Genomic DNA, 23124 nt, shown 5'->3' with positions numbered 1-23124 from the left:
TCGCCATATTGGAGACCCAAGCCACAATGGCCTCATGCCCACGTGACAGGCACTGTATTGATAAGCAGGTCTGCAAAAACTCCAACGCCATCTGCATGGAACAAAGGCATAAATCCCACAAAGCTATAAGGGACCCTCCCACAGACAAGTTCAGTTTTAGAGGATGATGGATGCTTAAGCAGGGTGCTACTGTCCTTCCTTGCCATCTCAAGCTGCCCCTTGATACACATGGCTGATGTGGGCCTCAGTAACTTTTGTGATTATGATTCACTTGCCCTCCCCTTCCGTCGGCCCCCTTGGAGACTAGAAATCCATCTCCTGAAGAAGGTAAATTGCCAGAATTGAGGTTTCTTTACCCAGTCACGCCCATGTCAGTCTTTACTATTTTCATTTTCCTTTCACAGTGAGATATACATTGAGACCTGTATTACTTTTATTTGATGTAGTTTTAATTTCTGTTTCAGTGAAGTGCAGTGTAGCCCAATTGTTTAAAATTCAAGTTCTCAGAATCGAGTTCATTTTAAGCACCCTCTGCATAAATCATCTATTCCTAGATCAAATGCCTTGTGAGTTAGGTAACCCTTTGCGTTTTCGATTACGGATTAGGAGGTAGTCAGCTGAGAATTTGTTCATCACTTTGTGCACAGTGGCATTCCTTTTGTATTCCAATCCTTAGAGCGCCCTACGAAGAGGGATCCCTTTTGTGTTTCTCCAAGGATACCCCATTCATTTTCATTTGATATCCTGTATTAAGAAACCTTTGTTAACCTGTCCCAGTCATGCTATTATTCTTCTGATATGTGTGTTTATATTGTAAATATATTTGATTAAGTTAAACCTTAAGTTTACCTATCACTCCCCCTTCTGAAGAGGGCCCGCAGTCGTAATTGTGTAAATGTTTTTATCTAACTGTACGGTTAGAGCCAGATTAGTGTTATCCCAAGGTAAGTTGCGTTCATCTCCAGTGCAACCCATTTGGTTAAACTAGATCCCCTCGTTAAAAACATATCAGTGGTGATTGATGTTCAGTACCTCATGCTTTGCCTTTAAAGACCCTTGTAATTGCAACTATTAGCTGAATAGCTTTGCTAAAAAAATACTTGGTTGCAAGATTAGAAACGAACCTTTTACCTACATAAATTCCCCTTATAAGTCCACAAGTGATCCAATTCCACAGTAAGTACAGTGTTATCTTTATTTTATGTTAGGTGCAACTAAAATCGTGACTGAAATAATTAGAGAAAGAGTTATTAACCATTTCACAAGCTTTGAAAGCTAATGCATGGTAGCGTGCATGTCCTTCACGATGGGCTAGTTAGGCAATGACAGGAAATAGTGCGGGTATTTCCTACCAATGTGATTCAAGCAGTTTTTCTGTTAAAAAATTTAGTTAGGCACACGTTAGAAACCCTGAGGGCTACTTGTCGAGCAATTTTTCATACTGCTGGAGTTATTATTTTTACTGTTTCTCTCTCTCTCTCTCTCTCTCTCTCTTTGTCCAGCAATTTTTCATATCTCTAGAGTTATCATTTTTACTATATATCTCTCTCTTTTAGACATCAGGAATTCTTTGGGCAAGCATATTATTTTTCTTTGCCAAGTAAATTTGATAACCGCCTAAGACTTTGTTCAGGCCACATGAGCCAAAATTTGTGTCTAGCATTTGCATTGGTTTAACTCCTCAAAACACAGCACATGGTAAACTCCATTTAATTCTGTTTTATTTCCAAGTCGGTAAGCCATGAGAAGGCTGCATTTCCAAGTTGAAAGAAAATTTTCCCAAAACTACTAGGTCATTTCCCAAAGTTAAATTCTGTTAAAAGTTTCACTCATGCCAGCTGTTCATTAGGCAGATGCAAACAACCTTGAGCTGTTTCACCCAAGCAGTCTTTGTCAACACTGGCCACGTGATTTGGTAAACACCATGTGTAAAATTTGATTACATGCCCAAATCAGGTCTCTAAGAGTAACGTAGAATATTTCCTTTAAGCATGTGAAATATCTTTCTAGGCGGCATACGCATGATAAATTTAAGCAGTTCCCTGTGCGTGAGCAAATGTCTTTAACCATTATATGCGGAAATAATATGAACTTTACATAAGCTTTTACTATTTTCCTGCACCAGTTCCCCCAGCGGATCTCTCGCCAAATTTAAACCGCACCAAGACTTGTGCTATCCATTTAAACAAATTCTATTACCATACATGGCCAAGATACTTGGATTTTAAGTGGGTACTGAATGCTCCCATCATTTACTTTAAACATAATTTCCCAAAACTCCTGTTTTATATTCTAAGCGACATGCGAATCTATGAAAGCCTTCTTATTTAATCCCGCCAGCCAGCTCCAGGGTCTGTCAGCAATTCCTTTATCGATAAGGGAGTAAAAACCTAAGCAGGCCCCCCGTCAATGCTAAAAAGCATTAGCACCCTTGTCCAGACATGGGACAAAGCTGAACCTTAAGCCTGGCTTGACCATGTCGAGATGGTCCCGAAAACGTACCAACCTCCCCCAGAGGAAGTAGCACTAATACTGAGGAAACACCTAAGCAGAAAGGGAGCCATAGCTTTCAATGTCCTCAAACTCGACGACCAAAGAAATCTCAAGTTGGTCCACGAGGCCATTGTGAAGATCTTTGAAATTACTCCTGACTGTTAGAGACAATGGTGGAGAAGCATGCCCAAGAAATCAGGTCAGACCTGGTCTGTGTGGATCTTCATGAAGACCCATGCTCTAAAACGTTGGCTAGATTCTTTCAAAACCACTGGTGTGAAGGACATCTTTAAACTCCTCCAGCTCGAGGACTTCCTATTCTATGATTCACCAGCTCTCGCTACCCATCTCTGCGATAAAACACCTAAAACAGTGGACAAGTGCTGTTGTTAGGCTGTCCCATTACCAGTGAATCTCATCTTAGTTCCCATGGACAAGAGTTATATCCCTTATGGCATGCCTCAACAACTCAAAAATGGGCATCACCCAAAGAAACCAGTGTGAGGGTGCTGAAAAAAAATCAGGGCACCTCATTAAACAGTGCCATTTTAAAGCTGAGAATCAGAAGAAAGCTCGCATTAAACCTAAAAACGGGAATGCCCCCAGAACAGAATTACCCAGAATTTGCAAACCTCTGGCTCACCATAACTAATTTTACGTACAGTTCCTCTCCATAAAAGTGCTTCGCTTATGTTTTTAAAATATCGCGCCACGAAGGGATTTCACGAGCAACCTCTTCATAGAAGAGGGAAAGTGGTAGTTTAAAAATACGGCCAAAAGGGTTACCTAACTGAAAAGGCGTTTGATCAAGGAATTGTACAGATTCCATTCCAATAACTTGGACTTTCAACAATTACATTACTCTTCACTGAATCAGAAATTAAACCAACATTCCTTGAAGCCAATTGGTTGGAAATAGTTTCAAAAAGTTAGTTCATCTGTGGTTCTTTTCATCTTCATTTATTTTGCAACTGTTGTTCAGCCAAACTAAAATACGTTCTGCTGGTTATAATATAATCCAAGAGGAGGTGAAAGGCGATTCTGTTACTGCTGTGAAGTTCATAAACACCAGATAGACAGGAACTTGGGAACGTGAGGTCTTCTACGTACATAGACAGTCTTTTACAAGAATGCAAATAAGACCATTTGCATTGAAGTAGTGAAAAAAATAGACTACTGAAATATTTGGCATGTGTTATGCATTCCAATACTTACATTAGTTATGGAGTTCTCTTTTAATTTTACAAAAAATATATGAAGAAGTTAACGAAGAAGTGATAAAAGGCTACCTCTTTGTTTCCAATAATTTTCACCCTCTGATCGTCTTCGTCAGGAAGAGCTGCTTCGCAGCACAATACCATCATTTTAACCGCGACGAGCTTCGTCGCAGGTGACAGTTTAAAAATACGGCCCTTTGTGTTTTCGACTACAGATTAATTGAGTTTGGCAGCTGTGGATCTGTTCATAACTTTGTGCACAGTGACATTCCCACTGTATTCCCATCCTTATAGTTCCCTATGAAGAGGGCTCCCTCTTGTCTTTTTCCAAGGATACCCCATTCATTTTCATCTGATATTGCGTATTAAGGGACCATTGTTTACCTGTCCCAGTTATGCTATTATTCATCTGATACGATGTGATTAAGTTAAATCCTAAGAGCTTACCTGGTCATTCCCCCTTCTGAAGAAAACTCTCAGCCGTAATTGTGTATATGTGGCTGACACAATAGTGTTATCCCAAGGTATGTCGTGTACACCTCCCTTGTAACCCATTTGGTTAAACTATCCCGTAGTTAAAAACATCATCCATTTGCTTGTATTTCAACAATCGTAAGATAGTAAACAATTACCGTAGTTACGTTATAAACGACGCTAAATAGAATAGGACTGATGTATTTTTCATGTAAGCTTGTATTACGATAAAAGCAAGTGAAAATTGCGAACTGAATCACGTCTTTTTTTACGCAATAATCATGCTCCCAATGCAATCTGTAAACAAACCAAAAATTATTTAGTTCACAACGAGACTTATTCAAGTCATATTTCGACTTAAAAATTCGTCGTATAACGAAAATTTACTTTGTCTCATATAACTAGAAGCAAGAAAATTCGCACAGAATTGAGGTAAATACGGTGAAATAAACTCGTATTTGCCATCAGCTGATTTCACAACCAAAACATTGACGGCTATATTATTATTTTATGAATGCAATAATATGAGAATACATACAGCATTATTGTATACAGTGAAGTAATGTAAAACTTTTTAAAAGTTTCGTGGAAAAGATGCATATCTGTTACGTTTGTAATTATACATAGCCATCAGCAGCCAGACATCGCTCAATTATGTCGATGTCGGAATGAAGCCGTTTCTTGTTTCATGTCCACTTATTTATCTATTTATTTTGTACTGAATCATCACAGTCAGAATGTACTGAACCTCCAGAATTGGCTTACATTAATTACTGTACCGTGCGTGTTGTATAGAGTATACTGTAGGCTAGGCTACTGTATTCGTATGTATAGGCTAGGAGAATACCTGTTACTATGTAGGTCAGATGATAAAGAAAACAGAGCAAAATCTTTCTCACTATTAATAAATAAACTGATTCGCTATATTAATAAATACAATACACAAAGTTTTTCGCTTTATTAATAAATAAATAAATACCTACAGTGAACTGTGCTATGTCTTTGTTTATGTCGACGGCCGTCATCTGCAGAACTGATGTGCGGGTGATTCGAAAACAACGCTTCGGAGCCAATTCGCGTTAAATCGAAATTTTCGCGATTTTTAAACATCTTTTAATATTTTCTGGCTCACGTTAAATCGAAAACGCGTTAATTAAACACGCGTTAATTGAGAGGTGATTGTATAGGCCTGTGCGTATGTATATGTATGCATGTATATGTTCCTAGAGGTTCAAATCCCACTATGCCAAAACACTCAGTCAACCATTTATACCAATGTTTCATGATTCTCATTCACATCTTCAGGGATATCTACAATAATAAAGTACAACGTATAAATATTAAATAATCAAAAAAGGAACTTTAAAACTGATCTCAAACTAATCTCTAACAATCCAAAAAATATTGGCTCTCTTTTCAGATTCAAGGATCGGCTACTGCATTTGATGTCTGGTGTTGTCTACGAATACAATCATCCAAAATGTAATCTTGGAGAATATATTGAATTCATCAGACGGCTTCTCAAGGCGAGGCTGATTCCAAAAGGGGGGGTTAGTTATAGAATGGGATGCCACTTAGCTAATCCATAATCTTCTCACATATATGTAATCCTATAAACAAATGCAAAACAGAAATCAGATACGAAGATTTAGAAATTATTGGGCATACAAGAAATTCGGAAGAACTATTCATTCTGGAAACAAATATTAAACGTTTTCCCTCATTGAATTGTCAAACGACCGCTGATATTTTTCCTATATTTTTCTCAACTCTCCGCTTAAAAAATTTTTGTATATTATATTCTTAGTTTGTTCTTAGCCTGAGACCAGCAGGTCAGTCCACAGTGGTTTTAGGATTTTCTGATCCAAAATCTTTTGTGTTCTGTCCTTGAGAGTTTACATTCACTTAGTATTTAAATTTGTTTTATTTACTTTAGGATTTAATATTTATGCATTGTACTTTATTATTGTAGATATCCCTGAAGATGTGATTCAGAATCACAAAACGATGGAATAAATTATTTACTGTGTCATCTACTTCTATGTTCCTACCCTTGACCCAGATGAACATATGTGCTGTGTTCGTCTTTGACCATTGTTTTATATATATATATATATATATATATATATATATATATATATATATATATATATATACACACATAATATAGTATACAGATATATAGATTTGTGTATGACCTTTCTATGATGTAAAATAGTTACGATATTGATTCTAAAATTAGTGACGCCTCCATGAAACTTTTTGCTATTCTAATTCCAAAAATGAAGATTAACCTTCATAATTTTTAGTGAAGGTGACGTATAATACATAATTTACCCAGCTTGAAAATAAATGGCCTTTCTTCATCATTGTTAAAAATGTGTAAACATTAACCCACACACTTTAACATGTGTTATAACCAGCGTTTTTTCTCTAATTTTAATGACGACTAACCTCTTTCTTTGAGAACATCCATATACATTCTTTATTTCAGAGAAGTCTTAGAATAATAATAATAATAATAATAATAATAATAATAATAATAATAATAATAATAATAATAATAATAATAATAATAATAAATTATCTTTTTTCTAAACATGCCAAACTTCTGAGAAGCGTAATACACCAAGGGCACATGGAATGCAAACTTATGAGGCTATTTTCCGATAAGAACTTTGTGAGACTTAACTTCGCATCTGTTCTCAAACGATAATGACTGAATTACAAAATGTTCGATAAAAAAAAGGAAATAAACTTGCAAGCCAAAAGTTTTTTCTTTGTTAACTTTTATGACCGATACACGGCTGAACATTGTTTTCTGAAGTTGAAAAAGGCTTTAATATGTATTGTTATCTCTAATGCTTCAGTATCCGTGTGCCACTTTTAATATTGTTGAGAAATGCGTGCAATATGAAATTTGTCAAATAATTTCATATTAAACATCATCATGACCCTTTGGTGGTTATTCTAGACACCAAAATGTTGACAGATAGTTTAAGCTATTTATTTTAACGAGCTGGTGCACTGACCCAGTTCCTTGGCTTATGTTAAACCAAACATTGAATAAGAACTAAAAAAATACTTCAGATGAAAATTGGAAGAAAGAATTGCATATCTTACCCGGGCTTTAGATAGTTACGCTATGTGTAAGTTTTGGGTGAATAAAAGGAGGTCAGGGTGTACATTTGCAACTGAAAGTGTTTTAATAATTTACTGTATGCGAATTACACAGTTAATATTCGAAATAGGATATTGTTATTATAGTTGAATGTAAGCTGAATGTAACTATCTAAAGCCCGGGGCGTAGTGTTTACCATACGCGACCACCACAGTTGGATGGACAGATGGAAAAAAAAACAGAGTATAGTCATGCTAAACGGATGTTATAGAATCCTATGAGAAAGAAAGCATTCTTACCATTGTACTGGAATCTTCCTAGTCAGCAGAACTTGGCAACAGCTTCCAATAAATTATGAAGAGTTTTCTTGATCTCCTCCAATACACCAGATAGTTTTAGAAAAGTTAGGAATTTTTTTTATTCGGCACTAATCTAGAACTAGTAAAGAAAAAAAACTAGGGTATGATACCGTACCTAATATTCTTAACCTGGTTATGTTGTGGGGGTCTCTGCACCATAGATTAGATTAGGTCATATTACATGGTTAGGTTGAGTGGTATTATTTCACCTTTGACCATTACTCGAGGTCGAAGTTTGTATGTTGTGATCTCAAGTTTCCTTAACATGCATAGTATAGAGGTCGTGCTCATACCTTTCCCAAATTTACTTTTATTAAAATGTTTTCCGACTAATATTACCTAATCAAATTAACTTAGCATATTGGCTTTCTGTTGATATCACTGGTTTATCACGAAACAAGGAATTCCTGATGTACGAATTATTACTAAAAAAATTATTTTCAATGCTCCACGAAATTCACAATCGATAAGAAATAGTATGAATATTTTCATAGTCAAAAGTACTTGGTCTGTAATCACAAATTCTCTATATTTGCAAAAGCAAACCTGCGAAAACTTATCGTTTTACCTTACAATGATGACTGGGAAAATTGTGAATAATAGCATGTTAACTGTGCTGGTTGGTAATATAAAGTGAATTTAAACAAATGGAAGAAGGTCATTCAAGTGTTACAAAAACTCTAACGGGTCCGACCCAAAGCCCACAGGCAAACTCGACGTAACTGCACCATATCAAAGTCAAAGTAATAATGTTTATTGCAAAGACCAGCTACCTTTGCAGGTAAACCCAGCCTACTTGTTACGTCACGACCATTTCTTGAAGATTGGCTGGAAATAGTTTCGACAAGTTGGTTAATCTGTGGTTCTTTTCATCTTCATTTATTTTGCAAAGGTTGTTTTACCGAACTAAAATACGTTGTGCTGATTATCAATTCAAACTTTGTTACACCTGAAATGAAATCATAATACACATGTTCCTAGAGAAAAAAAGGGAGGGGCGGGGGGGAATGCATGAAGTTGGAAGTGTTCTGCATTGCTGCAATGTTGCGTTTTGTAAATGAGGTTCACCAGAATACGGATGTAATTTAACGGATGTGACACAGGGGATGTCTGCGTTCGAATCGGTGCACTTGAACCACTGGACAATGGTAATTACAGTCTGATACTGTCAAGCGTGTTCACCATTCGAAATTTAAACATATTTAAACACAAAGACTTTCTCAGAGCTATGAAGACTGGTATTTCATATTGATTTCGGGAAATTTGACTACATTATAATAGTCTTAAAATCGATTTCATTGGAATCGTTTACACATTCGGAGGGATGAAAGCAGTGACTGCACTGCAAAACCAGAATATACCTTTGTTCAACAAAAATGTTACAGTATGACAGGCTATACAAGTCTTATTGGATATAAATTGCGGAGAATTTTCTTACTTAAGGATATCATCTCCTTCCGAAATAACTGGACCATAAAAAATTACGTTGACCTGTAAGGTCATATGCCCTTTTGTCGGTTTAAGCAGCTTATGACGTTAGTTTGTTTGTATGGTGCTTTTACGTTGCATGGAACCAGTGGTTATTCAGCATCGGGACCAACGGCTTTACGTGACTTCCGAACCACGTCGCTTATGACGTTAGGATTATAGGCCTGTGTCTTATATTCAGCCGTTTTATTGTGGTTATTCTGGTTTTAGTTGCTGCTGTTATGGTACTTGAAGTGTCTTCTAAATGTTTTCATATGGTATCCTAATATTGCAGAATAAACATTGACCTACTCATCAAGTACTGGTGTAAAGAATTATCGGCCTATTCTTGTTAACTGATATTTAGTCATTTGTTTGGATTAAAAGTATTCGAGATCTTTATGAATATAATCTACGCTAGAATATTCTCCTAATAACACAGAGAGAGAGAGAGAGAGAGAGAGAGAGAGAGAGAGAGAGAGAGAGAGAGAGAGAGAGAGAGAGAGAGAGAGAGAGAGAGAGAGAGAGAGAGTGTCTTATGTATCCTTTTGTCCAACAGGGTAATATACAAAAATGTCCCCAAAAACAAATGATTCATGGGTTACTTGCAGACTGGTTTGGACCATCTCATACATAACTTTTCAGCTATCATATATTTTTCTTAGCTCGTTAAGGATTTTATTATGCCTTCCTACCACAACCTTCATTTCCATAGAAATGCTACAGCAGCCTTACATTTACTGAACACAGTAATATAATTTGTTATCCCTTTAGTAAATATATTTTCAATATAGTTAACTGAGAGCAGTTTGATAGTTGTGTGTAAGGCTGAGACAGTCTTAAGATTAATCTGGGTGTGCCATCGGCTACACAACCACAAGTTTTACTTTTATTCTTTGTGGTAAAAGTGGCGTTACAGTTACTATGGCCATCCACGCATGTATATATGCACTCTTTCTTATACGTGTACATTCTACTTTATGCATATACATTATATATCGTGGAGTTGAAACTACTTTATTAATTAAAAGCTACACTATTTCCAACAGATACAGGTAAAACAAGTATTTGCAGTAAGAAATTGACGTGTTGGCCCATACTCTGTTATTGTCTTAGTATATAAGAATTTTATGTGTAGGCTTATGTCTTGACATTGCTTCAAAATATAAGAATTTGACGTGTAGGCATATGCCTTGTCATTGCCTCAAAATATAAGATTTGACCAGTAGGTCTATGTCCTGTCATTGCCTCAAAATATAAGAAATTGACGGGTAGGCCAATGTCCTATCACAGCCTCAAAATATAAGAATTTGACGTGTAGCCTATGCCCTGTCATTGCCTCAAAATACAAGAATTTAATGTGTAGGCCTGTGCCCTATCATTGCCTCAAAATATTAAGAAACTGACGTGTTGGCTTTATCTCTCAAAGGTAATAACACTTGACATACAGGATTATGATGAATTAATATCCTAGCATCGGAACTCGCTGCATAAGTCTATGCTTCATTACAATTAATGTGATCTATGTTGTTTCGCTTATGCAGGGCAACTCCAATTAAAGAAAATACAAGATGCGTGTCTATTTATGTTGCAAATGGTAAAAAGAAAAAAAATGCACAGACAAAATAATCCCAGATTGTCATAAAGATATATAACTTTAATGATCATTTAACGGAGATATCAATTGCATATTTCACAACTGCAGGAACTCAATTCTGTGGTGTCATGATCCATGCACAAAACTCAACATCACCGAACAGAGTCAAATCCGCAATGGTAATCATTTGGACTGTGAAATAGTGTGAAGTAATTCTCCTTTCGTGAGCTAGCCAATCATAAGCGTGAAGTGGGAGGGCTTATGCAAAGCTAGATGGACTCTGCTATGGTAGGTATATATTCTCATATATATATATCTAGATATATATATATATCTATATATATATATTTATATATATATATATATATATATATATATATATACACACATATATATATATATATATATATATATATATATATATATATATGATACACACACACACACATAATATAGTATACAGATATATAGATTTGTGTATGACCTTTCTATGATGTAAAATAGTTACGATATTGATTCTAAAATTTGTGACGCCTCCATGAAACTTTTTGCTATTCTAATCCCAAAAATGAAGATTAACCTTCATAATTTTTAGTGAAGGTGACGTATAATACATAATTTACCCAGCTTGAAAATAAATAGCCTTTCTTCATCATTGTTAAAAATGTGTAAACATTAACCTACACACTTTAACATGTGGTTATAACCAGCGTTTTTTTCTCTAATTTTAATGATGACTAACCTCTTACTTTGAGAACATCCATTATACATCTTTATTTCAGAGAAGTCTTAGAATAATAATAATAATAATAATAATAATAATAATAATAATAAAATTTAACTTTTTTCTAAACATGCCAAACTTCTGAGAAGCGTAATACACCAAGGGCACATGGAATGCAAACTTATGAGGCTATTTTCCGATAAGAACTTTGTGAGACTTAACTTCGCATCTGTTCTAAAACGATAATGACTGAATTACAAAATGTTCGATAAAAAAAGGAAATAAACTTGCAAGCCAAAAGTTTTTTCTTTGTTAACTTTTATGACCGATACACGGCTGAACATTGTTTTCTGAAGTTGAAATAGAAGGCTTTAATATGAATTGTTATGTCTAATGCTTCAGTATCCATATGCCACTTTTAATATTGTTGAGAAATGCGTGCAATATGAAATTATTGTCAAATGTATACTGCATTTAATGGAGTTGGATAACGTATGATTCGTGAACATGAGTGACACATGGTCCTCAAACATCATCATGACCCTTTGGTGGTTATTCTAGACACCAAAATGTTGACAGCAAGTTTAAGCTATTTATTTTAACGAGCTGGCGCACTGACCCAATTCCTAGGCTTATGTTAAACCAAACATTGAACAAGAACTGAAAAAATACTTCAGATGAAAATTGGAAGAAAGAATTGCATATCTTGGTTACTATACTGTTTTTTTCCATCTGTCCATCCGCCTGTGGTGTTTGCGTATGGTAACACTCCGTCCCGGGCTTTAAATAGTTACGCTATGTGTAAGTTTTAGGCAAATAAAAGGATACCTGGGAGTACATTTGCAACTGAAAAGTGTTTTAATGATTTACTGTATGCGAATTACACCGTTAATATTCGAAATAGGATATTGTTATTATAGTTGAATGTAAGCTGAATGTAACTATCTAAAGCCCGGGACGCAGTGTTTACCATACGCGACCACCACAGTCGGATGGACAGATGGAAAAAAAACAAGAGTATAGTCATGCTAAACGGATGTTATAGAATCCTATGAGAAAGAAAGCATTCTTACCATTGTACTGGAGAATCTTCCTGGTCAGCAGAACTTGGCAACAGCTTCCAGTGAATGATGAAGGGTTTTCTTGATCTCCTCTAGTACACCAGGAAGTACACTCCTACAAAGATAGCTTTAGAAAAGTTAGGAATTTTTTGATTCGGTACTAATCTAGAATTAGTAAAACAAAAAAAACTAGAGTATGATACCGTACCTAAAATTCTTAACCTGGTTATGTTGTGGGGGTCTCTGCACCATAGATTAGATTAGGTCTTAGTACATGGTTAGGTTGAGTGGTATTATTTCACCTTTAACCATTACTCGAGGTCGAAGTTTGTATGTTGTGATCTCAAGTTTCCTTAACTTGCATAGTATTAAGGTCGTGCTCATACCTTTCCCAAATTTACTTTTATTAAAATGTTTTCCGACTAATATTACCTAATCAAATTAACTTAGCATATTGGCTTTCTGTTGATATCACTGGTTTATCACGAAACAAGGAATTCCTGATGTACGAATTATTACAAAAAAATTTATTTTCAATGCCCCACGAAATTCACAATCGATAAGAAATAGTACGAATATTTTCAAAGTAAAAAGTACTTGGTCTGTAATCACTATAAAGGTTACGACTCCTTGGAAGCAACCAACAATGAAATTCAATGGGTAACATAATTCTACTGTAATTTCATAAATCTGTGGAATTTCCTCTTCCAAAAGCGCCACAAGCAAAAATTCTCTATATTTACAAAAGCAACCCTGCGAAAACTTATCGTTTTACGTTACAATGATGACTGGGAAAATTGTGAATAATAGCATGTTAACTGTGCTGGTTGGTAATATGAAGTGAATTTAAACAAATGGAACAAGGTCATTCAAGCGTTACAAAAACTAACGGGTCCGATCCAAAGCCCACAGGCATCCTCGACGTAACTGCACCATATCAAAGTCAAAGTAATAATGTTTATTGCAAAGACCAGCTACCTTTGCAGGTAAACCCAGCCTACTGGTTACGTCACGACCATTTCTTGAAGATGATTAGCTGGAAATAGTTTCGAAAAGTTGGTTAATCTGTGGTTCTTTTCATCTTCATTTATTTTGCAAAGGTTGTTTTACCGAACTAAAATACGTTGTGCTGATTAACAATTCAAACTTTGTTACACCTGAAATGAAATCATAATACACATGTTCCCAGAGAAAAAAAGGGAGGGGCGGGGGGGAATGAATGAAGTTGGAAGTGTTCTGCATTGCTGCAATGTTGTGTTTTGTAAATGAGGTTCACCAGGATACGGATGTAATTTAGGTGGGTACACACGTGCGAACCGAACCTTGTATTGTAACCGATTCTTGTAACAAAAACGCAAATGTGGACGGTTCCTCGAACCCGAACCCCAAACCCGCGAGGTTCGAGGCTCCGTTCGCCCTCCGTCCCGGCAATTGTCGGTTTTTGGGCCCCGAATCAAAGGGAGGTCTCTTTGCACGTTATGCAATGTGTGGACGGGACCTGTATTACACGCGTATCAACAGAGGTTACTGAACTTGTTAACACCGACTATGAATGAAGAAGGCCGTCCATAGTAGAGTCCCTTGTTTTGGTCAGTCAGTACGTATGTCTACCATGGCTGATTGGAGTGAGGAAGAGGTCCTGCAATTTATTAGTTATTACGAAGAAAAGACGTTACTGTGGCCAGAAATTTCTTGGATCTCATGTCAGCGAGTAATTCCCGACCATTGTATTCTACCCTTCTAGTATATAACATTGATTGCCACCATCTTTTATTTCGCTTTATCTTCGTTAAATAATGTGTATAAATGTACGGGGCAGCTGCTACTTGCATGGTGGCCATCGTCGGTAAACAACCCGGACAGACTGATGATCTCTGTGGATTATAATGAAGTTGCGTGCTTAACGTGGTTACGGTTCGTCCTCAACATTTTGACACCTTGTAACCGTATATGCGTAACTCAGTTACACATACAAGATTCGGCTCTCACGTGTGTACCCACCTTTGATAACGGATGTGACACAGGGGGTGTCTGCGTTCGAATCGGTGCACTTGAATCACTGGACAATGGTAATTACAGTCTGATACTGTCAAGCGTGTTCACCATTCGAAATTTAAACATATTTAAACACAAAGACTTTCTCAGAGCTATGAAGACTGGTATTTCATATTGATTTCGGGAAATTTTACTACATTATAATAGTCTTAAAATCGATTTCATTGGAATCGTTTACACATTCGGAGGGATGAAAGCAAAACCAGAATATACCTTTGTTCAACAAAAATGTTACAGTATGACAGGCTATACACGTCATATTGGATATAAATTGCAGAGAATTTTCTTACTTAAGGACATCATCTCCTTTCGAAATAACTGTACCATAAAAAATTACGTTGACCTGTAAGGTCATATGCCCTTTTGTCGGTTTAAGCAGCTTATGACGTTAGTTTGTTTGTATGGTGCTTTTACGTTGCATGGAACCAGTGGTTATTCAGCAACGGGACCAACGGCTTTACGTGACTTCCGAACCACGTCGCTTATGACGTTAGGATTATAGGCCTGTGTCTTATATTTAGCCGTTTTATTGTGGTTCTTATTGTGGTTATTCTTGTTTTAGTTGCTGCTGTTATGGTACTTGTAGTGTCTTCTAAATGTTTTCATATGGTATCCTAATATTGCAGAATAAACATTGACCTACTCATCAAGTACTGGTGTAAAGAATTATCTGCCTATTCTTGTTAACTGATATTTAGTCATTTGTTTGGATTAAAAGTATTCGAGATCTTTATGAATATAATCTACGCTAGAATATTCTAACAACAGAGAGAGAGAGAGAGAGAGAGAGAGAGAGAGAGAGAGAGAGAGTGTCTTATGTATCCTTTTGTCCAACAGGGTAATATACAAAAATGTCCCCAAAAACAAATGATTCATGGGTTACTTGCAGACTGGTTTGGACCATCTCATACATAACTTTTCAGCTATCATATATTTTTCTTAGCTCGTTAAGGATTTTATTATGCCTTCCTACCACAACCTTCATTTCCATAGAAATGCTACAGCAGCCTTACATTTACTGAACACAGTAATATAATTTGTTATCCCTTTAGTAAATATATTTTCAATATAGTTAACTGAGAGCAGTTTGATAGTTGTGTGTAAGGCTGAGACAGTCTTAAGATTAATCTGGGTGTGCCATCGGCTACACAACCACAAGTTTTACTTTTATTCTTTGTGGTAAAAGTGGCGTTACAGTTACTATGGCCATCCACGCATGTATATATGCACTCTTTCTTATACGTGTACATTCTACTTTATGCATATACATTATATATCGTGGAGTTGAAACTACTTTATTAATTAAAAGCTACACTATTTCCAACAGATACAGGTAAAACAAGTATTTGCAGTAAGAAATTGACGTGTTGGCCCATACTCTGTTATTGTCTTAGTATATAAGAATTTTATGTGTAGGCTTATGTCTTGACATTGCTTCAAAATATAAGAATTTGACGTGTAGGCCTATGCCCCGTCATTGCCTCAAAATATAAGAATTGACCAGTAGGTCTATGTCCTGTCATTGCCTCAAAATATAAGAAATTGACGGGTAGGCCAATGTCCTATCACAGCCTCAAAATATAAGAATTTGACGTGTAGCCTATGCCCTGTCATTGCCTCAAAATACAAGAATTTAATGTGTAGGCCTGTGCCCTATCATTGCCTCAAAATATTAAGAAACTGACGTGTTGGCTTTATCTCTCAAAGGTAATAACACTTGACATACAGGATTATGATGAATTAATATCCTAGCATCGGAACTCGCTGCATAAGTCTATGCTTCATTACAATTAATGTGATCTATGTTGTTTCGCTTATGCAGGGCAACTCCAATTAAAGAAAATACAAGATGCGTGTCTATTTATGTTGCAAATGGTAAAAAGAAAAAAAATGCACAGACAAAATAATCCCAGATTGTCATAAAGATATATAACTTTAATGATCATTTAACGGAGATATCAATTGCATATTTCACAACTGCAGGACTCAATTCTGTGGTGTCATGATCCATGCACAAAACTCAACATCACCGAACAGAGTCAAATCCGCAATGGTAATCATTTGGACTGTGAAATAGTGTGAAGTAATTCTCCTTTCGTGAGCTAGCCAATCATAAGCGTGAAGTGGGAGGGGCTTATGCAAAGCTAGATGGACTCTGCTATGGTAGGTATATATTCTCATATATATATATATCTATATTACTATATATATATCATATATATATATATATATATATATAATTATAATATATATATATATATATATATTTATATATATATATATATATATATATATATATATAGATATATATATATATATATATATATATATATTACTATATACTGGCTGACCAACCAAGTGGTTCCCAAGAAAAATCTCTCTCTCCCCCGCTTACTCTCTCCCTTTCCTGTTAAAATTGTTGCTTCAGTTACATTGCCCAGCATTTTTGACATTGTATATTTCACCACTTCTCACCCCTATTCCTATTGGGCTGAACTTGGATTCTAAGGGCACCAGGAATGTGTTTGTTCATCCCAGCGATCTCATAAACTATGAATTAGTCACTAATATACATAATTTTTTGCATTTTATTTTTTACCCCTTCTCACCACCCCTTCCTATCAGGGCTGAACTTGGACTTAAAGGGCATCTACGAGTGTCACTATTCATCTCAGCTACCTTGAAAACTATAAATTAAACACTAATGTCTGTCGTTTTTGGTTATTTTCACATGTCATCCCCTTCCCATCCCCCTTTCCTATTGGGGCGCTAAACTTGAACTTGAAGGCCATTTGTGAGTGTCACTATTCATCTCAGTAACCAGTTCCTCGCTGGACGAGTGGTTTCTGCGCTCGGCTGCCAATCCGGTGGTCCGAAGTTCGAATCCCAGCTTGGCCAACGTGGAATCAGAGGAATTTATTTCTAGTGTAGAAGTTCATTTCTCGACATAGTGTGGTTCGGATCCTACAATAAGCTGTAGGTCCCGTTGTTAGGTGACCAATTGGTTCCTAGCCACGTAAAAATATCTAATCCTTCGGGCCAGCCCTAGGATGCTGTTAATCAGCTCAGTAGTCTGGTAAAACTAAGATGTACTTATCATCTCAGTAACCTCAAAAACTATGGATTAGACAGTAATATCTGTCATTTTTTATTATTCTTATATGTCACCCCCTTCCCACCCCCCTTCTATCGGGGCTAATCTTGGACTTAAAGGGCATCAGAAGTATGACTGTTCATCTCAGTGCCTCAAAAACTATGAATTAGACACTAATATCTGTCCTTTTTGGGTTTTTTTTTGCATGTCACCAGCTTCCCAAAACTTCTCATCCCCTTCCAAGGAATTAAAGGGTATCAGGAGCATTACTTATCATCTCAGCGGCCTCGATATCTATGGATTAGACACTTAAAAGTCAACCACCATATTTGCAGACTCCGGATTCGTGGACTCACGTATTCACAGATTCCTCTACAGGATTTATTCACAGGAACTGTGAATGCACTTTTTGTGATAAAACTATTTAAGACACCAGGTATAAAATGTTTAGTGGGTTTTTCTTGTTTTAACTAACAAAATAAGCAGTTTTAAGCATTTTTATAGGGGTTTCAACTATTCACAGGTTCTAGCTATTCACAGGGGTCTGGTACACATCCCCTGCAAATACAGGGGAACACCAATACATGTGTCATTTTTTATTATTTTAACATCAACCCCTAAGTTCCTTGTTGGATGAGTTGGTTACGTGTTCGACTACCTATTTCACGGTCTGGGTTCGATTCCCCACTCTGCCAACATAAAATTAGAGGAATTTATGTCTGGTAATAAAAATTAATTTCTCAATGTGGTTCAGATCCCATATAAGCTGTAGGTCCCATTGCTAAGTAACCAATTGGTTCCTACCCATCTAACCCATTGGGCCAGCCTTAGGATACCTGTTAATCAGCTCAGTGGTCTGGTAAAACCAAGATATAGTTGACTTACATCAACCCCTTCTCATCCCCCTTCCTATCGGGGCTGAACTTGGACTTAAGTGGCAACCTTGAAAACCTTGGATTATACGCTAATATCCGTGATTTTATGTTATTTTTACATGTTATCCCATTCCCACTCCATTCTATACCCCTCCCTATCGGGGCTGCAATTGGAATTGTAGGGTGTCGGGAGTGTCACTATTCATCTCAGCGACCACAAAAACTATGGATTAGACTCTAATCTCTGCCATTTTCAGTTACTTGTATACACTTCACCCCCTTCCCATCCCTTTTCACACACCCCCCAAAACTGGGACTGAACTTGGACTTGAAGGGCATCGGGAATGTCACTATTCATCTCAGCAACCAAAAAAACTAAGGGTTAGATACTAATGTCTGTTTTTTTCTATTATTTTTATGACACCCATCCCCACCCCTTTTCATCCCCCCCCCCCTTCTTTATTGAGACAGAACTTGGACTTGAAGGGCATCAAGAGTGTCATTAATAATCTCAGCAACCTCAACACTAATATCTGTCATTTTCAGTTATTTTTATTTATCCCCTTTCCCACACACCCCACCCTTCAATGCCACTGATGTATTACCCCTACAGTATTCTTCCACAGCATCTTTTCCGCGATGCTAAGTTATATGTATACCAAGTTTGATTGAAATTGCTCAATGCATGTAAAAGTGTATGTGGCACAACTCCCACATACATACATCCATTTATATATATATATAATATATATATATATATATATATATATATATATATATATATATATATATATATATATATATATATATATATGGACTTGGGAAGTGTTGCTATCAACCAACACAAAACAAGGAGCTGAAGGAGATGTCATGAAATAGTATGTGTCCATTTATTGTACATGCTGACGTTTCGAGGATACAGCCTCATTTTTAAAACTGAAAAATGCAATTAAAATATATAAAAATGTTATAAAAACTGAGAATTAAGAAATTTACAAATTAAAGAATATTAAAACTTTAAAAAAAATTAAAAAATTCAAAACATAATGGTCAACAAACAGAATGCAAGAAACACAGATACCTTTCAGGGGGGGAACCAAGGACCTAATGACATCAAAATCAGAGACAGGGGCACACTCAAGGCAGGTAGTGTTTTGGAGGTAGTTTGGTTGTTTAAAGAGGGAACAAGCTTCTTAATGTTTAAAGACTCAGTTACTGCTAATTAATGAGGTGAGGTGGCTCTGGAGAGAATTTTAAAATGTTTGTATTCAATATGTTGTTTACATTAGTTGGCATGATCACGTACATTAGAAAATTCTGGATTTGTTAATGTATTACGTGTTCTGTAACTAACTCTCCAATGACAATCAATTCTGACTTTTAGTAGGCGACGAGAAGCCCCTACATGTTTCCCCCACCTTACATTTGGGGCAAGTATATAAATAAACGACATTGGAAGTCATCAGGGAGTTTAGTTTGTCTTTATTTCTAAAAAAAGAAACAATGGTTAACTGGTTCATGGGTATAACTCTACTATTAACTGCTGGAAAGTGTCGATGAATAGGGTCATTTAGCTGAACATAAAAAGACTTATGCATAAAAGGATTACTAAAGTAAAATGCCAACTTGGGTACAGTAGGAATATTAAAAACAGGAACAAACTTACAATTAAGAAAGTTATACAATTGTTTAAAAAAAAGCTTGGATGGGTAGTAATTTTCTAGAAAATAGTTCTCCAATACAGCACATAAAATCCCACTTACTAGTCTTAGAATGTAATATAAGGATTGTACATTAGTTGTGGTCTCAGGGGGTTAGCAAGGTTAAGGACCTTGCAACTTAGATTAGCAAGGTTAAGGACCTTGCAACTTAGATTAGATTTAATTAAGTGTGGTTAGGTTAAGTGGCATTATTTCACTTTAAACCATGAATTTCAAATTGTGATCTCAAGTTCCTTGTTACTATTACTCAAATTTTAAGACAAATGTTGCTACCAACTCAGATGTTTTTCATTTTTTTTATGTTAACACTGTCATGGAAGTGGTACTAATGATTGGAAAGGATGAATTATCAACTGCGATATCTTCCTTTATTTTCACCAGGAATTGTGCTATATGGAATACTAGGCTACGTAAGGATGAGTCCCCCTTGATTAGTTAAGGTATGAAGTCTAAATCTAGGTAAGGACATAACATCCATGGTTAGGTTAGGCAGGCAGTCTAGGGGTGGGTGAAGCACTCTTCTCCGGCTAGTTAAGGATACAGCACATAGGTTAGTTTGGTTAGGTCAAACTTATCTGTGTGTTTCATTCATTAATATTGTTCTTTTTCCCAACGGTAAATCCTAATTTCCCACTGTAGCCCCCTGAGCTGTAGCACAGAAGGGTGGTAACCACTATTTCTCCAATTCTTATTTGCCAACACAAGAAATGTTAGAAACGTTCATAGGACACATGAAATAAATGTTCATGGGACACATGAAAACAGGAAACTTATATTGAAAGAAGTGTTCATAGGACACATGAAAACAGCAAATTTATATTTTCAAGTCCAATTTGCAATAATGGATTAATGTAAATTTTACCAATTAAGTTACAACCCTCTTATTTATTTAATGCACAGTTCCCTTGAGCAGATTAGGTAGTGTATCTCAGGGTCCCAAGGTTACCAGCCCCAGCTCAAATGAGCACATGATGCCTTTGGATAAGTTAGGTTGTAACAGTATTGTAAATTTTAATTCAATTTATGATGCCTCAGTAAGCAAAAGTCCCCAGCATGCTAAGGACCAAGTCATGTGAGGACACAACACCTTTGGATAAGTTAGATTGTAACTATGTTACTTCAACCTGATGCCAAAGGTTAGGCTAGTTTGGGGCCCCAGTAGGACAAAGTACCCAACAAGGTAAGGAACTGGCATCTTGATATAGGCTGGGTAAAATATATGCTACTAGTAGTATTTCATCGTCTATTTTGCCCCAGACCAAAAAAAAAAAAAAAGGTAATTCTACAGAATAGTTCCGCACGGACTGCAAGATACATAACCATGGATACGACATCCATTAGGGATTGGGGCAGCCAATGTATTTCGCCGTGTTTATTACTGGCCCCCGGGGGTTAATTACAGTCGTCCGAATTAATATTACTTAAAATTCTTGTTCAGGAGCTAAAACTGCATAGAAAAACTGCAACTGCCATAGTCTAGAATGCCGCGGAATAGTACCCTAGCTCTACCCCAGTATCTTTATATAACTACTAATTTGTTATGGAAAAGAATGTCAGAAACATTCAAAGAACATTATTAAATCATAGGAAATACCCTAACTCATGAATGTTTACAAAAAAATTGATCTTAGTATTGCTTTTAATTAAGAAAAAAAACTTAACCTAGAATACAGTTTTCCAATTAAGCTGTAGGATATTGCATATGTTAGTACACATTCGTTTCCGCAGCATAAATCATATCAACTTAACAGATTACTAGGCTTGGCAAACGAGGATAGGCCTATAAAAAATACGACATATTACTAGCTACCTAGCTACTAGATTTCATGTGGGGAATGAGCCAGCTAATTAAAATATCCTTCACTGTCAAATCACAATAAAGGAATTGCTGATGGCCAATATCCTGTAAATGGCCATATATTATAAATATTAGAGGCTACAGGCTAGTCTGAACGGGAAAACGACATTACTTACCATGTTAGATCTAGATAGGTAAAAACTCCGCGCATCGGTACCGTATTTCTTCAGAAATTAGTTTCCTACAGTATTTGGGTTGCTTATTAAGAATTTGCCGTTATTTTTTTGGGGGGGTGGGGTGGTCGACTGTAATTAACCCCCCAGCTGCCAATACACTTGATGTTCCAATCCCTAGTGGCTGTCGTATTCACATTTCCCAGGAACGTTCCTTGCAGTCTGTGTGGAGTTACTGCCTTGAAGAATTTCCATGTTTTGTTTTGATATAGTACTCACTTTCTGTCAGTAGATGGCAGCATCAGCAGCTGCTACAATGCAAGACCGTCACTAGTTGCTGTGCCTGCGACGTTATGCCTAAACCTGAACATTAATGTAAACAACAGTGGCAGTTTTTCTTTCGTGCGTAGGCGACTCGAGCACGTACCTCGACCACCTCCTCATTGGATGTCTGACTCGGTGAGTCAGCACTTAGCCTCAGCCCTCAGTCAGAACAGCTCCGCATGCGCACTTCAACGTTTATGTGGGTTTGCGGGCAGGCAACTTTTCCTGGTTCTGTTCGCCTTCCGCCCTAGGACGTATGGTATATATCAGTCACGAAAATAGAGTTGAGTTTTATTAAATTTAAAGTGTTTATACCTGAATTGATGATATATCAGATTTATTTGATTTTTAATGATAATGCGAATGCCAGAATAATACATATTCATAATTTTGACATTTTTCTACAGGAAAATAATTGTGCAATGAAGGCTGAATGTGGCAGCATCATTCATGAATATCTTGCAGATTTTATTGAAATCCTTATGAATAAGACTAATTGGACAAGTGGAATCCAAAGGCTATCTTAACAGATTAAGCGTAGTATGTATGTTTATTCGTACTTATAAACCAT

The 23124-nt window shown here is 36.4% G+C and overlaps 1 long non-coding RNA gene across 1 annotated transcript in view; it reads right to left on the bottom strand.

The window, feature by feature from the left end:
* LOC135222242 (uncharacterized) overlaps window positions 1-22787 on the bottom strand; it is a 118300-nt gene extending 95513 nt beyond the window's left edge. The window contains exons 1-2 of the long non-coding RNA XR_010316240.1: window positions 22509-22787; window positions 12526-12628 (exon numbers count right to left, since the gene is read on the bottom strand). This is a non-coding gene — a long non-coding RNA (uncharacterized LOC135222242). The remainder of the gene's footprint in view (window positions 1-12525; window positions 12629-22508) is intronic.
* Between the last annotated feature and the right edge of the window lie 337 nt (window positions 22788-23124).

The sequence above is a fragment of the Macrobrachium nipponense genome, chromosome 3, assembly GCF_015104395.2.
Source record: "Macrobrachium nipponense isolate FS-2020 chromosome 3, ASM1510439v2, whole genome shotgun sequence".
In the NCBI taxonomy this organism is placed as follows: Eukaryota; Metazoa; Arthropoda; class Malacostraca; order Decapoda; family Palaemonidae; genus Macrobrachium; species Macrobrachium nipponense.
This window is presented reverse-complemented; position numbering and strand designations above follow the sequence as displayed.